The following is a 17,258-nucleotide window of genomic DNA, read 5'->3' as shown; positions in this document are numbered from 1 at the left end:
TTTTTTTTTGGTTGGTAGGCTATTAATTACTGCCTCAATTTCAGAACTTGTTATTGGTCTATTCAGGGATTCAACTTCTTCCTGGTTTAGTCTTGGGAAGGTGTATGTGTCCAGGAATTTCTCCATTTCTTCTAGATTTTCTAGTTTATTTGCATAGAGGTGTTTATAGTATTCTCTGATGGTAGTTTGTATGTCTGTGAGGTCAGTGGTGATATTCCCTTTATCATTTTTATTGTGTCCATTTGATTCTTCTCTCTTTTCTTGTTTATTGGTTTAGTTATGGTCTATCTATTTTGTTAATTTTTTCAAAAAACCAGCACCTGGATTCATTGATTTTTTGGAGGGTTTTGTTTGTGTCTTTATCTCCTTCAATTCTGCTCTGATCTTAGTTATTTCTTGTCTTTTGCTAGCTTTTGGATTAGTTTGCTCTTGCATCTCTAGCTCTTTTAATTGTGATATTAGGGTGTCGATTTGAGGTCTTTCTAGCTTTCTGATGTGGGCATTTAGTGCTATGAATTTCCCTGTTAACACCACTTTAGCTGTGTCTCAGAGATTCTGGTATGATGTCTCTTTGTTCTCATCGGTTTCAAAGAACCTCTTGATTTCTGCCTTAATTTCATTATTTACCCAGCGGTCATTCAGGAGCAGGTTGTTTAGTTTCCATGTAGTTGTGCAGTTTTGAGTGGGTTTCTTAATCCTGAGTTCTAATTTGATTGCACTATGGTCTGAGAGACTGTTATGATTTTAGTTCTTTTGCATTTTCTGAGGATAGTTTTACTTCTGATTATGTGGTCAATTTTAGAATAAGTGCCATGTGGCACTGAGAAGAATGTATATTCTGTTGATTTGGGGTGGAGAGTTCTGTAGATGTCTATTAGGTCCACTTGATCCAGAGCTGAATTCAGGTCCTGAATATCCTTGCTAATTTTCTATCTCATTGATCTGTCTAATATTGAAAGTGTGTTAAAATCTCCTACTATTATTGTGTGGGAGTCTAAGTCTCTTTATAGGTTTCTGAGAGCTTGTTTTATGAATCTGGCTGCTCCTGTATTGGGTGCGTGTATACTTAGAATAGTTAGCTCTTCTTGTTGAATTGTTCCCTCTACTGTTATGTAATGCCCTTCTTTGTCTTTTTTGATCATTGTTGGTTTAAAGTCTGTTTCGTCAGATACTAGGATTGCAACCCCTGCTTTTTTTTTTTCTTTCTTTCCACGTGCTTGGTAAATTTTCCTGCATGACTTTATTTTGAGCCTATGTGTGTCTTTGCACATGAGATGGGTCTCCTGAATACAGCACGCTGATGGTTCTTGACTCTTTATCCAATTTGCCAGTCTGTGTCTTTTAATTGGGGCATTTAGCCCATTTACATTTAAGGTTAGTATTGTTATGTGTGAACCTGATCCTGTCATCCTGATGCTATCTGGTTATTTTGCACACTAGTTGATTCAGTTTCTTCATAGTGTCATTGGTCTTTATATTTTGCCCTCTCTCACCATTCTTATGCAACATAGTATTGGAAGTTCTGGCCAGGGCAATCAGGCAAGAGAAAGAAATAAAGGGTATTCAAATAGGAAGAGAGAAAGTAAAATTGTCTCTGTTTGCAGAGGACATGATTTTATATTTAGAAAGCCCCATCATCTCAGCCCCAAAACATCTTAAACTGATAAGCAACTTCAGCAAAGTCTCAGCATACAAAATAAATGTGCAAAAATCACAAGCATTCCTTTACACCAACAACAGACAAGCAGGGGGCCAAATCATGAATGTACTCCCATTCACAATTGCTACAAAGAGAATCAAATACCTAGGAATACAGCTAACAAGGGATGTGAAGGATCTCTTCAAGGAGAACTACAAACCACTGCTCAAGGAAATAAGAGAGGACATAAACAAATGGAAAAACATTCCATGTTCATGGATAGGAAGAATCAATATCGTGAAAATGGCCATACTGCCCAAAGTAATTTATAGATCCAACGCTATTCCCATCAAACTACCATTGACATTTTCACAGAATTAGAAAAAACTACTTTAGATTTCACATGGAATCAAAGAAGACCCTGTAGAGCCAAGACAATCCTAAGCAAAAAGAACAACGCTGGAGGCATCAGACTACCTGACTTCAAACTATCTTACAAGGCTACAGTAATCAAAACAGCATGGTACTGGTACCAAAATAGACATATAGACCAATAGAACAGAACAGAGACCTCAGAAATAACGCCACACATCTACAACCATCTGATCTGCAACAAACCTGACAAAAACAGGCAATGGGGAAACACTCTCCTATTCAATAAATGGTGCTGGAAAAACTGGTTAGCCATATGCAGAAAACTGAAACAGGACCCCTTCCTTACACCTTATACAAAAATTAATTCAAGAATGATTAAAAACTTAAATGTAAAACCCCAATCCATAAAAAAACCCTAGAAAACCTAGGCAATAACATTCAGGACATAGGCATGGGAAAAAACTTCGTGACAGAAATGTCAAAAGCAATTGTAACAAAAGCCAAAATTGACAAATGGGATCTTATTAAACTAAAGAGCTTCTGCACGGCAAAAGAAACTATCATCAGGGTGAACAGTCAACCTACAGAATGGGAGAAATGTTTTGCAATCTACCCATCTGACAAAGGTCTAATATCCAGATTTTACAAGGAACTTAAGCAAATTTACAAGAAAAAAAAACCCCATAAAAAAGTGGCAAAGTGTATGAACAAACACTTCTCAAAAGAAGACATTTGTACAGCCAACAAATATGTGAAAAAAGCTCAACATCACTGATCATTAAAGAAATGCAAATCAAAACCACAATGAGATACCACCTCACGCCAGTCAGAATGGTGATTGTTAAAAAGTCAAGAAACAATAGATGCTGGTGAGGCTGTGGAGAAAGAGGAACGCTTTTACACTGTTGGTGGGAATGTACATTAGTTCAACCATTGTGGAAGACAGTAGGCGATTCCTCAAGGATCTAGAACCAGATATGCCATTTGACCCAACAATCCCATTACTGGGTATATACCCAAAGTAATATATATCATTCTACTATAAAGACACATGCACATGTATGTTTATTGTGGCACTATTTACAACAGCAAAGTCATGGAACCAACCCAAATGCCTATTAATGACAGACTGGATAAAGAAAATGTGGTAAATATACACCATGGAATACTACACAGCCATAAAAACGAGATCATGTCCTTTGCAGGGACATGGATGGAGGTGGAAGCCATCATCCTCAGCAAACTAACACAGGAACAGAAAACCAAACGCCACATGTTCCCACCCATAAGTGGGAGTTGAACAGTGAGAACACATGGACACAAAGTGGGGAACAACACATACCAGGGCCTGTTGTGAGGGGTTGGGCGTGAAGGGAGGGAACTTAGAGATGGGTCAATAGGTGCAGCAAACCACCATGGCACAGGTATATCTATATAATAAACCTGTACATTCTATACCTGTGTCCCAGAACTTAAAGTAAAATTTAAGAAAAATAGAATTCTAATTTTTGATCTACTACATACATATATACATATATGTTTTGTGTATATATGTGTATGTACATATATTTTGTTACTGGGTTACATGAAGATGTTGATACAATAATTTAAATCAGGAGACCACCTCATTAGAGCCACTTTACTATCATTAGAACCACTGCAATCCTTCAGCTAAGGCTTGGACAAGAAAATACTGTAAGGGACCACAGAATAATCTTAAAAATTAAAAATCTTTTTGAGATTCATACATTATGTTGATTCATGGAAATTATTCATATTCCCCCTTTACTGTGGGCTAAAGTAACACTGATACCTTAGGAATAGGAAGAGAATAAGCCATCTACTACCTCACCATGCACGGGTATTTTCCTTGTGTTAAAAATTCTAAATTCTTTTGATCCCACTGGGTCTTTGTTTCTATAGAAATAAATTTATTTCTTCTCCTCTTAACCTATTGTTCTTTCCTCTATACATTGTTGTTATATGAAGAACTTGCCTTACTTATTTTCTTATTAGTTTTTAAAATTTAAAACATGTTCTTACGCTACTACGTATGTCAGATTGGAAAAGTCAGCACTGATGGAGTATTTCTGCTAAAGATAATCTTAACTGACTTTTGAAAATGAAAACTATCCCACACTTCCCAGGCTGAGTACAGTGATTCATGCCTGTAATCCCAACACTTTGGGAGGCCAAGGTGAGAGGATCACTTGAGCCCAGAGTTTGAGGCTGCAGTGAGCTTATGACTGCACCACACTACTCTATCCTGGGTGACAGAGCAAAAACCTGTCTCTAAAAAAAGAAATTAAAACATAATAAATAAATAGCTAGATAGATAGATAGAATGAAAACTATCCTGGTTGCTTATTTATATATATGAAAGGATTTTATTATTTTATCTTAAGTATATTGAATTTTTCTGGGTTACTCACGACCAGAAAATTTAAATGACATGAACTTTTAGCTAAGTGACTACATGCAAACCACCCTTCTCTGCTTTCTTTATTAAAACATACAGATCCCTGTTGACAAATGATAGTTTTCCTAAAAGACAAGTATTAAAATAAAAATATTTTCCCATACTCAGACAATGTCAAACTGTCCATACGCATCTAGAGAATTTCTTCACTTCAAGCAACTCTTAGTGCTGAAAACCAGTGAACGTGGGGGCAGGGTTCAGAGTAGTTTCAGGCCCTGGTCTGGCACCTCCTTGACCTACAGCCCTGGGTAACGAGGCTGGCAGCAGTCTCAATGGCTGAGCTATCCTTCACCCTACAACTGGAGGTGAGTCAACAATCCCTAAGGCAGGGAAGCCGACTAATGTTTAAGAAACATTTTCAGTCATAGGTTTGAAATACAATTATTTTTGGTTAACTCTCGATTAGTCACAATATTAAGTTAATCTGTTTTTATTTTCGAACACTTGAAAATGTGGTGTTACAAAAAGGTTATGTAAATTGGGATAATCCCATGTGAAAATGAGTGGGTTCACCAACACTTTACGCTGACACAATTTTAAAAAAAGATTAGCTACTGCATGAAGTGAAAGTGACTAACATGGTATTTCTTCTGGGATTAATACTGGGTATACTTAGGTGTCTCTACTACTTGTTCTCAACACCTGAGCAATCTCCTTAAGAATCAAGCCCTAACAAAGAAGAAGAGCTACAGCTAAAAGGTAAATTTGGGCTGTATTATCAAACTATAATACAGTGAAAACCAGAAATATGGGGGTAAGAGGTGTAAATGAATTTAAGAACCTTAACAGTTATTGTAACTGGACTCTCTTTTCTCAGCCTTTAAAAAAGGTGCTAATTCCTAGAGTTTTCTTCTTTATCTTTTTAAGAAAACTGCTTTATTGAGGCATGACTGACATATAAAAAGTTGTACATATTGCTTTTTTATCCTTTAATACATTTTAGTTCACATATAAACTTCTGAGACAAAAAATACTGCTTAAATACAACCTATATCCATATCCTTTAGACTATCTATAATTATTTTTTCTCTTTTTGTCATTTATTCTTCCTCTGTCTCTTTTTAAACCACCCCTTTTAGTTCCTAGCTTCCTTTACTTTCAAAAGCAGGTGGTGTGATTGCTGGTATTTGACATTTTTGATTAAATAATAGCATTATCTAAACCATCTTCTATTCTTCAGGGACCTCCTTTCGTGAAACTCCAAAAATGTCTTCTAAAATCTTCTTAATGCTATCTTATTCTGTGAGCAACTTAGACTGTCATATCATTATTTGATACTGTAGAAGAGAAGGAAATTTCAGATGATTTCAATAACCATTTCTGTTATTGTACTATTTCTAACTTCTCATTTTAGTTCACAGATAATTTCCATTTAAATATCTTCTATATATACATTAGTTATAGAAATAAGTGCTGATATTTTGATACTTCTTAACTTCTTCATTCTCTTAAAAACTGTTTTTTGCAATTTTAGTGTTAATATCTATGTAATACTGGGTTTAAACGACTTCTTTTTATGTGTACTGACTAGAAGAGCTCCTGCTTTCATTAATGGTTCCATCTAACGCTGTGAAGGTGATTGTTGCAAAAGACACAGTAAAAATGAATCCAGATTTTGGTTAACCAGGCAAGGTCATTTCAAGGGACAGCTTAAATATATTCCATGCACGTTTGGGCTCCTCTTCTCCTTATACAAATTCCCCCTGGGGACCTTTAGCAAATGAGTCTCATGCCAGATCTGGCTAGATGGGTTCTTGTGCCTCTCTTAGATTCTGGGTGTCTATAACACAGGTAAACAATTATATTATTCCCTGGCAGGGAATGGGTGAGTGTCTCAGAATTACAGTCTTCATGTTACTCCCTCTTGCCCACAACCAGTCATTTGCTACTTCTTTGGAGGTGTTTGTACTAGCTCTGGCTTTCCTGGTCCGAGTTCCATGAGTAGCAGCAACGATGACAGAGGTGAGGACAGAACACATTTTACCACAACTTCACGTGCCTGATAAGATCAGAATAAACTGGTAAGGCAGAGTTTAGAGTGACCTGCTGGATATCCGTGAAGGTGAAAATAAAGAGAGTTCAAAATGTGTTTGTTTACAAAACCACGAGTCTAACATAACATGGGCATGGAGCAGTGGGGAATAATGTGACAAGAATGCTGTCCATGAGTCTAGATTTTGAGTTGTTAGGAAGGATGAGACTGGACTGCAATGAGAAGAGGATACTGGGGGACACAGGCAGGTGAGCAGACTCTTAAAACAACTATAAATTTCAATTTATAGGGTTACTGAGTGAATATGTCTCCCCCAAATCCACATGTTGAAATCTTAGCCCACAATGTGATATTAGTAGGTGGTGCCTTTTGGCGGTGATTAGGTCATGAGGGTGGAGCCCTCGTGAATAGGATTTGTGCCCTTATAAAAGAGATTCTAGAGAGCTTTCTCACTTCTTTCCACCACCTGAGAACACAGTGAGAAGACAGTATCCATGAATCAGCAAGAAGGCCCTCACCAGCCACCAAATCTTCTAGCACCTTGATCTTCGAAGCCTCAGCCTCCAGAATTGTGAGAAATAAATGTTTGCTGTTTAAGCCACCCAATGATGTTTTTGTTGTAACAGCCCATGGACTAAGACTATATATATATGTGTATGCATATGTACATATGTATACATATATGTATACATAATATTAATTATATATACACATTCAGTATGGCATCTATAGCACAGAATGTTAATACCTTCATCATCATTTTATCTGAAGAAAACCAGTCAACATTCACTGTGATTTTTAAATGTTTGCACTTTTTGATGATAGACTTAGTAGGAAATAATTAGACATGTGGGAAGTTTCCAATATGCCTTCTGTACCTATCACTGAGGAGCTCTGAACTGAGATTATAATGAGTAGAGCTGTATTAGAAAACATTCTCCATTCTGCTGCACTTCCTCCGGGCTGAGTGAACACGCCGTTTCTTACTGAGTATGTTTTATTTAGCATTTCAGCCAGCTTTCCAATTTAGCTAACTTTCAGGTTCTCTTGTTAACTTATTTACTTGTGTGCCCAAGTAGAATTGGAACACCTCTTTTGCATAATCACAATCAGTAGAATTGGAACACCTCTTTTGCATAATCACAATCAGTAGAATTGGAACACCTCTTTTGCATAATCACAATCTGTTGACCCCTTATCTTTTGAAGATCTGATGCACAAACTCAGGGCAATGCTGGTTCCCAACTGGAACTGTGGACCTCAGTGGTGGTATTTCTTCTTCCTATGGGGTTATGTCTGCAAAGTTTTATTGCTGAGTCAGGGCTTTGAGATGGGTTTTATTTATGCCTAGAAGTTTTATTGCTGAATCATCTTAGGCATTCACAGTCAAGTTCTTAGGTTTGCTAGTTATTTGGAAATATTTTACATCCTTATAATGTGAAAGAATTTGCAGATTCCCACTGCAGATCAGCGGTATTAAACACTAAGGAACATTTATTACCTCTGCCTATCCAAATTCTGTTCATCCCTTCAGACCTAGATCAAGACCCAGCTTCACCAGCAAACTTCTCTGATTATCAAAGACTACACTAAAATTTCTCTCCTTCTGAACTTCTTTAGCACCTAAAGCCCATACTACACAATTCAACCACTGGTGGTTTTGTTGTTTATTGCTGTTTTAGCAGTTACCACTGAAGAGGTTCTGGCTGTGTGTTTTATCCTCTTTTGCCATTCCCAAATCCCTAACCCCACTACATCTCTACTATATAAACACTTACTGGTGAATTCTAAAAATTCTAATTATTTCTTTAAAGTTACTGAAATAATTGCCTTGAAATTATTTAAACTTTTCCTGGGAATTTCTTAACCTTATATTCCACAAGGAATGTAGCTAGCACTACTTCTAGATCTGTACAACTACTTACAAGGCAAAGAAAAGACGCTAAAAAGGCCGGGCGCGGTGGCTCATGCCTGTAATCCTAGGACTTTGCGAGGCCAAGGTGGGCGGATTACCTGAGGTCAGGAGTTCAAGACCAGCCTAGCCAACATGGTGAAACCCCATCTCTACTACAAATACAAAAAAATTAGCCAGCTACAGTGGTGCACGCTTGTAATCCCAGTTACTCGGGGGGCTGAGGCAAGAGAACCTCTCGAACCCGGGAGGCGGAGGTTGCGGTGAGCTGAGATCGTGTGACTGCACTCCAGCCTGGGCTACAGAGCAAGACTTCGTCTAAAAAAAAAAAAAAAAAAGACACTAAAAAATAGATTGCTGTAAGCTAGGACACATATCACACAAATCTGAGATTTTTTTAATTTTGCAGCAAGGCAATAAACATTTTGAAATGGAGTTTAAACATGATATAAATCTTATTTCTGGGACCTCTTATTTACTATTTTAACAATTATTAGAAATAGAATTTTACATAAGAAAAGCCAATCAACCAAAGAATACTTGTTAATAATTACAATAGCAGTGACTTTTGTTGCCCCTATTTATTTTGTTACTTGTTTACATGGAAAATACCAGGTGAGGGAGTGCTGAGCTGACCTGAAATACTGTCGTAAGAATCAAGCCCGGCAAAAAATTTTACTTGGAGCATTATTATGAACAAAATGTGGTTAGCATGAATATCTTAAATATCTGAGAAAAGTAAACAAGAATTTTTCCTTCAAAATATTAATCACATATGAGCTTTTACTCCATGGTAAGGATGTTATCCATTTAAATAACCTCTCTCGTTGAAAACAACACAAACAAAAAACCAAAAACAACTACATAGTGAGCAGACGTTTTGCTCACTTTGTCTAATGTAGTCCACATGATCACTCTAAAAGGTGAATATCATGGCCCCGTTTTTGTTTTTCTTTTTTTTTTTTTTTGAGACAGAGTCTTGCTCTGTTGCCCAGGCTGGAGTGCAGTGGTGCGATCTCGGCTCACTGCAAGTTCTGCCTCCTGGGTTCACGCCATTCTCCTGCCTCAGCCTCCCGAGTAGCTGGAACTACAGGCACCCGCCGCCATGCCCGGCTAATTTTTCGTGTTTTTACAACACAGAGACGGGGTTTCACTGTGTTAGCCAGGTTGGTCTCGATCTCCTGACCTCGTGATCCACCTCAGCCTCCCAAAGTGCTGGGATTACAGGCGTGAGCCACCGCACCCAGCCGGCCCCGTTTTAGAGAGGAAGAAAGTCAGGATCCAGAGAGTGCCCAAGGTAGCACAGCCACTAAAGTGGCAGTCAGAGTTAGACGCCATCTCAAAGTGCTGACAAGGTTCAGCATTGGCAGTGTCGCCACATTTCTGATTTGGACTGTACGACCTGTAAGGCTGTATATAGCAGCTCTCTTCACTTGTATTGCAAAAGTGAAAACTGGGAACTTAATTTTTTGTACCACGCCTAGAGGCAGTTCCTGACAGGGGGCCAATCCTGAGCCTGGTCCTCCTAAGCAATATAAATACCCAGACAGAAGGAACAGGGAGGTGTTGGAAGCACGGATTCAGGGTATCTCAAAGTGGGATACAAATAACGTTCTCTTGGTCAGAGAAAGAGCTCCCAGTAAACAGAAGGCCCTGAGCTCCCAAGGCTGCAGCTTGTATCAGCACTGAGACGTCTGGACAGACACAGAGTAGTTGGGGAGTTGGATGTCTGGCAGTCTACACTGTCGGGATCTCTCTCCTAAAGAAATATTCAAATAAGACTTTCATGAATTCGAATGCACGTGGGATTACACAATGGAAATGAGTACAAAAATAGGATCTGCTTTACAGAAATTTACTGTGCAGCCAAGTGCTATAACCTATATAGTCCATGAGGCGAGGGAGAGCTGAAATCATAGCACCATGTTCCCTGTCTGTGCAAGTTCACTTGCTTTAAGCGTTGTATTTACAGCCATTTTGCTTCTTTGCCTCTGTGTTGGTGCATGACCAATAGACCGAGACTATTTCAAACAAAAGGTCTCTGAGGGCAAGGCTATATTGACTTGACTTGATGTGTGGAACAGCAGACAGAGCCCAACAGGCATTGTAGGAATTTATAATGTTACTTTGGGCTGGTAATTACGATTACGCTATAGCTTAAATCTGAAGCAATTCCGCAGTAAAGTTGAGACCAAAACATGAAGTCATTGCCTCCCAGCAGTCACAATCCAATATGTGGTGCATGAGTATGATGCTGCAATTTTAGGGAAGGTGACTGCCCTTTAAGATGGTCCATTTAAACTGGAAAGCATTCTAGACAAATTCGTGAGAAGGAGCTGACTCACCTATGTGCCTGCAAATACTTTAAAACCATACTTTAAATGATGCTTTGCTTTGAACAGATCACTGGCCCAATTCTTCCCTTTCTCTGAGTCTGTAACTCCCATTGAAATCAATGAGAACTGAATATTCAAAAGGGACCAGAGAACAAAGTTGCAGGTTGAATTAATGGGATAAAAGAGTGCAGATCTCTTAAAGCCTGTGCAATTAAATTGTGGCCTTATACAATTCTCTAGGGTCACCAGCAATTTGCTGGCCTAGGAAAGCCAGCTGACTTCACTTTCAGAGGTGTCACAATTTATAGCATGCATATTCTTAGACATTAACGCATGATCCTTCTTAGCTCAAAATCTACCTCCTCACTCTAATCTCTTTAGAACCTGATACTTTGGAGTCTGGGATTTCATTCACATGTCCTTATCACCAGCTAAGATAATCAATCAAAAGGCAAGACATTCATTTAAAAGTGCACAGCTAAGCACATATGGATATATTATTTTTCTATACATACATTAGTTTATGCATCTTATCTATATATATACCAATACATATATTTATATATACCTATGTATGTTAATTATCTGATGTCTTTCCCACCTAGAATCAAAGTTCCAACTGACAAGAACTTTGTCTTATTTAATCATTATATCCTTAGCACTTGGCTTCATTGTAACTATCAAAAAAAATTTTTTTTTTTTTTTTTTTTTTGAGATGGAGTCTCGCTCTGTTGCCTAGGCTGGAGTGCACTGGCGCGATCTCCGCTCACTGCAAGCTCCGCCCCCCAGGTTCATGCCATTCTCCTGCCTCAGCCTCCCAAGCAGCTGGGACTACAGGCGCCCGCCACCACGCCTGGCTAATTTTTTTGTATTTTTAGTAGAGACGGGCTTTCACAGTGTTTGCCAGGATGATCTTCATCTCCTGACTTCGTGATCCACCTGCCTCGGCCTCCCAAAGTGCTGGGATTACAGGTGTGAGCCACCGCTCCCAGCCATAACTGTCAAATATTTTTGATCATCAAGACATTTACAAACATATTTGACTAGATATTCGTAATGCCACAAGAATAATATTTCAGTAATTCTCTTAAATTTTTTTTGTCCAAAGAGAAAAACAGTATCACTTACTAACCATATACTGTATTCTAGTTTTTTTCCAAATACTTCTCTTTCTCAATAAATTTTTACAACAGTGGGGTGCGATGTCATATTTTTATATTTTTGTTACAAATAGTTTAGAAATGGAGGCTTAGAGAAATTAAACAACTTTGCCAAGGACACAGAACTAGGAAGGGGCACAGTAGAAGTGTGAATCCTCTTCTGACTGCAAAGCCCATACTCATTTCCCTTATCTCACTTCTTAACAGTTGAACAATCGGGAAAAGAAACATACTTATGAAATGGAAAGGTCTCCACCAGTCAATCGTAAGAAACAGTGATGACTATGACGTAGCCTTCAGCATGGGGAAGTACCAAGTAGGTGTCCAGATAAGCTGAAAGGCAATGAAGTGACAGGAAGGAAAGGTCTGGGACTGCCTCACCAGCAGAAATACACCAGGCACCTGGAAGTCCTTGCTGGTCACTTGCTCACTGCTCAGGGCAGGACCACTCAAGCTGGGTACGTATGTGGCATAAACCAATCTCCATCTGCCTTGACTCATTTGGTGGCCTATTCCATACCCCCAAATCCCTGCTCTTTGGTCAACATGACCTCAGAATCCCATCATTTCCACAGGTGTAATAGACAACACCAGATTTCTTCCTCTCTATCCTATCCTTCCCCAGTGACTTCTGTCTTCCCTGATATACCACCTGTATTAGGTCATTTTCACACCACTATGAAGAAATATCTGAGATTGGGTAAATTACAAAGAAAAGAGGTTTAATTGACTCACAGTTCTACATGGCTGGGGAGGCTTCAAGAAACTTACAATCATGGTGGAAGGGGAAGCAAACACGTTCTTCACATGGTGGCAGGAGAGAGAAGTGCCAAGTGAAGCAGGGAAAACCCCTTATAAAACCATCAGATCTCCTGAGAACTCACTTACTATCATGAGAACAGCATGGGGGAACTACCCCATGATCTAATCACCTCCCATGAGGTCCCTCCCGCAAAACATGGGGATTAGAATTTGTGTTACAATTCAAGATGAAATTTGGGTGGGGACACAGGGCTAGGTCATATCACCCACCCCTCCTAATATCTTCATGAATTGTTACAAATGCTAACCACGTTCCCAATTTGTACCTATTCCCAAAACCTACATCAGGGTAGGTTGAGATGCCCCCAGTCACAGTTTGGGGGCATCCATGAGCAGTCTGGATAGCCCCAAAGGCTGTGGGCCACGCATTGTGACTCCATCTATGCTTTCTGCACAGGCTGACATTGTCCTACACTCTGGAGGCTGCTTCTATTGTCCTTAATTAGAACATGTGAGCAGTGCTGGGAGGAACAGCATTGTGTAACTGGAAGCTGAAAGCCATCTATGAGTTAGAGGCAGTAGTAGTAATAAAACCTACCATGTACTGTTTCCTCTGTGCCAGGTATTGCACAGATGATTAAATGAAATAATCCAAATAAAAGCTCACCATCCCTATGAGGTAGAAGCTGCTATCCCCATTTTATAGTTGAGGAAACTGTGGCTTTACAGTAGTTAAGCACTTTGGCTTGGGGTTTGCAACTGGCATGTGACAAAACTGGGCTTTGAATCAGGTCTTCTGGCCCTAGAGCTAGTCCTTTGACATAGCGCTACCCTGCAGGGGTCTGGGTGATTTTTGGAGCCACCTTTGGGGGCTGGTGTGGATGGGGATGATCAAAGGACTCAGGACTGTGTTGGTGGAGGACATCTGCATAATTAGGCAATTGGAATGTTTAAGATACTGAGGGCAGCTGGGGATATGAATTTTCTGTATGTGAAAAAGAATGAAAATTTGTAATCAGTTAAAATATTACTTTAGACACATACTGCAATTTAGTTCATAAAGTACTTTTGCAGCCTGTTATCCATCCCACTAATAGTTTTTTCTCTTCAGTGCCTGCATTCTATGCTACCAGCAGCAGCTGCCCTAGCTTCTTTACCACATCAACGTTTTCATACACACTATCTCACAATTGGTCTGCTGAGGTAGGTGTAAGGGACACTGTGGGGAATTGGGAGCTCTGGGCAGTCTAGCAACTTTGCCATGGACACACGGTTAGTAAGTGGTGGCAGCCAGGTCTGGTCCTCAGCCCCATGCTCCCTCCCTGCCTTGTGTGGAGGAAGCCCCTTGTCACCCACCATTTCTACCATATAAAGAGTGATGACATTCTTCCAAGATTTCAGGAGAATTAATTGTGGTTGACATTTTGTGACATCCTTAAATATTCTTTGCATTATTATGATACAGCACAGAGCTTTGTGATAATTCATGGATTTTTTTTTTACCGTTCATCTAAGCTGTCAATTTTCTACTTTTATAAATCATGTTGTGTTGAGCATTTCTGTTTTGAGTATTTGACCAAATTTCTAATTATTTCCGTAAGGTAGATTCCTAAAAATGAAATTACTGAACCTGAACATGAACTCTTTTGAAGCTCTTGATACACAGCTCCAGTTACTTTTACTGAAAGACCTATCACACTGTTCTTCCGCCAGCAGTATTTTTAAAATGTGCCTGTTTCATCACAGGCACACACACACACACACACACACACACAAAGATATATATATGTATTTCACTAATTTGACAGGTGAAGATTATTGTTTTAATATCTACTTTATTGACTACTAGTTAGACTACAGTCATTTTTATTAGTCATTAGTTTGTTTATCAAGTGCTCCTTTGTATATTTTGTCCCTTCATTGTATGGATATGTTAATTTCCTTAACTGATTTCTGTGAGCTTTTCCTATAATCAACAATCAATGGTTTATCATTTTTTGTAAAATTTCCCTGGATTTCCCCCTTGCTTTGGCGGCCTTGTTGTATCTTCATTATTGATGATGACTTCTAGAACTAGGCTGCCCTGTCTCCTGTAGTTCTTCCCCCCAAATGCCTCCCGATATCCCAATGTGTGGGAAGCTGTTTAAGTCACAAGCCTGAGATTCAGTCATTGAATAGTCTTGTGTTAGCACATGGTGTAGTGGTGAGAAACATAGTACATAAAGGAAGCACACCATACGGGGGCTTCCTCTGAGCACAGAATGAGTTACTGAAATAATAGGCAGATCAAACAAGGAGGAAGGGGAAGAAACACAGGATGGTGCATGGGAAAAGCAAGGCAGCAGCGGCTTGAGGGGAGAAAGTGGAGTTCATTTATCAGCGTCTCCCTTGTGCTCTTCCTTGTGCTCTTCCCATGGCAGCTGCCTGCTAAGGGCTTGGTGGAGGATGAATAGATGGATGACCACACTCTTCTCTCCTGACTGCCACGCCCACCGGCTCTGTAACTTTAGATAAGTCAATTGCCTCAACTGATGAAATCGGGCCTCAATTTCATGATCTATAAAATGGGTTTTAGCCAGGCACGGTGGCTCATGCCTTTAATCCCAGCACTTTGGGAAGCTGAGGTGGGTGGACCACCTGAGGAGTTCGGGACCAGGCTGTCCAACATGGTGAAATCCTATTTTTACTGAAAATACAAAAAATTAGCTGGGCATGGTGGTGGGCGCCTGTAATCCCAGCTGCTCGGGAGGCTGAGGCAGGAGAATCGCTTGAACACAGGAGGTGGAGGTTGCAGTGAGCCAAGATTGCACCATTGCCCTCCAGCCTGGGCAACAAGAGTGAAACTCCATCTTGAAAATAAATAAATAAATAAATAAAATAGGTTTTAGGCTGGGCGTGGTGGCTCATGTCTGTAATCCTAGCACTTTGGGAGGCTGAGGCAGTTGGATTGCCTGAGCTCAGGAGTTTGAGAACAGCCTGGGCAACATGGCAGAACCCTGTATCTACTATAAATACAAAAAATTAGCTGAGCTTGGTAGTGCGTGCCTGTAGTCCCAGCAAAGGCTGAGCCATGAGAATCGTTAGAACCTGGGAGGCAGAGGTTGCAGGGAGCTAAGATCGCACTACTGCACTCCAGCCTGGGCAACAAAGTGAGACTCTGTTTCCAAAATAAATAAATAAATAAATAAATAATGAAAAATAAAATGAGTTTTACACTGGGTTGTTGCCAAGATCCACTGAGATAACGAATATGAAAACAACTTGCAAACTAGAAAGCAAAAAACGAAATGTCAGTCATGCATTTTAGTAGAAGTTTTGCTGTAGTTATTTACTATCTTATAGGAAAAAAATATTGGCAGGCAGGATGAGAAGTTAGGATTTTTCTCAGAGGGTTACTCTCATTTCTTTGTGTGCCCCTGTCCCTGCTATGGTGTACATTCAAATGCCTCTAAAAGGCGGGCACTGTAGTCATTTAACTTGATTTCTATGGTGACCAGCACAGCCCAGTGAGTGAAATGTTTTCATGAGAAGTCTGTAGGAAAATTCTGTTCTACACACATATATATCCTGTATAGTGCATTAAAGGTTAGCATAAAATATTAATGAATGGCCTTTCCTTGCTTGTGTTGGGTGTGGCAGCCGCTAGGAAGAGCTTCACAGATGGGCTGCTGAGCACGGACTGCCTGATGAGCATGTAAGGAGGATGGGGGGTGGCTCAGTTACTGGAGCAGCATGTATAGTGGTCAGGAGGTGTGACAGGGTGACAGGGCATGGCCTGGGTCCCAGAAGGCTTCTCCCAGATGGGGAGACAGGTGTTGACAAAAACCACTTATCAAAAATTCATCCACTCAGAATAGTCAAATCGAGTGCCCTTGACACAGCATTTAAGAAGTAAAAGAGGTCTATGTAAAGGGTATCAAGACCAAGAGTGCAGCTGAGAATGTGGTAGCAGCAGCCCCTTTCCTCTGACCTTGTGGCTTTCACTCCTGTGGCTTTAGTCATTCTTCCTCCATATGGAGGTGACTTGGGGAGGATGTAATGTCAATGGCCCTTCTCAGGTTGGTTTCAGTTGCTTTCTTACCACCTAGTGGTGCTAAGGGATCAGGTGAATAAAAAGTGGAACTCTTCCGGAGTGCCAAGCCCTGTCCAGAGGTGAGAGTTCTCATGGTCTTCTCCTCCTCCACTCCTCCCCAAATCAGGTTGCAACATCCCCAGTAACAGCCAACTTTCAATTTATTTAGTTACTCCTAATGCCCATTGAGTAAAATGAGGACTCAGTTATTTGTGGGTATCCCATTTACTTTCCTTAGGGAAGATAAGATTTAATAATGCCAAAAACATCCTTCTGGCTAGGAATCACTGATCGCTACGAAGTTATCTCTGATTAACTGCATGTTGTAAAAGGAAACATACATTTAATCTAAATTTAAACATATTCAGTATATGTCCTCCCCTTTCTCAAGGCATGATAATTCTCACTGGGAGTTCTAGAAAATCTCTCTCTAACACTGGCTGGCATTTGTCCTCCCACCTCACTTCGTCTTTTTTTTTTTTTTTTTTTTTTAACATTATCAAAGTGGAAAAAAGAAAAACAACCATGAA

General features: G+C 39.8%; 1 protein-coding gene and 1 long non-coding RNA gene across 5 annotated transcripts in view; one reads left to right on the top strand and one right to left on the bottom strand.

Annotated features, from left to right (window-relative positions):
• ATRNL1 (attractin like 1) overlaps positions 1-17,258 on the bottom strand; it is an 853,221-nt gene that overhangs the window by 29,317 nt on the left and 806,646 nt on the right. The gene's annotated exons all lie outside the window — the stretch shown is intronic.
• Positions 7,573-13,834, top strand: LOC134759184 (uncharacterized). Its single transcript, XR_010135124.1, has 3 exons — positions 7,573-7,755; positions 12,102-12,352; positions 13,768-13,834. It is a non-coding gene; the product is annotated as an uncharacterized lncRNA (long non-coding RNA).

The sequence above is a fragment of the Gorilla gorilla genome, chromosome 8, assembly GCF_029281585.2.
Source record: "Gorilla gorilla gorilla isolate KB3781 chromosome 8, NHGRI_mGorGor1-v2.1_pri, whole genome shotgun sequence".
Lineage (NCBI taxonomy): Eukaryota > Metazoa > Chordata > Mammalia > Primates > Hominidae > Gorilla > Gorilla gorilla.
This window is presented reverse-complemented; position numbering and strand designations above follow the sequence as displayed.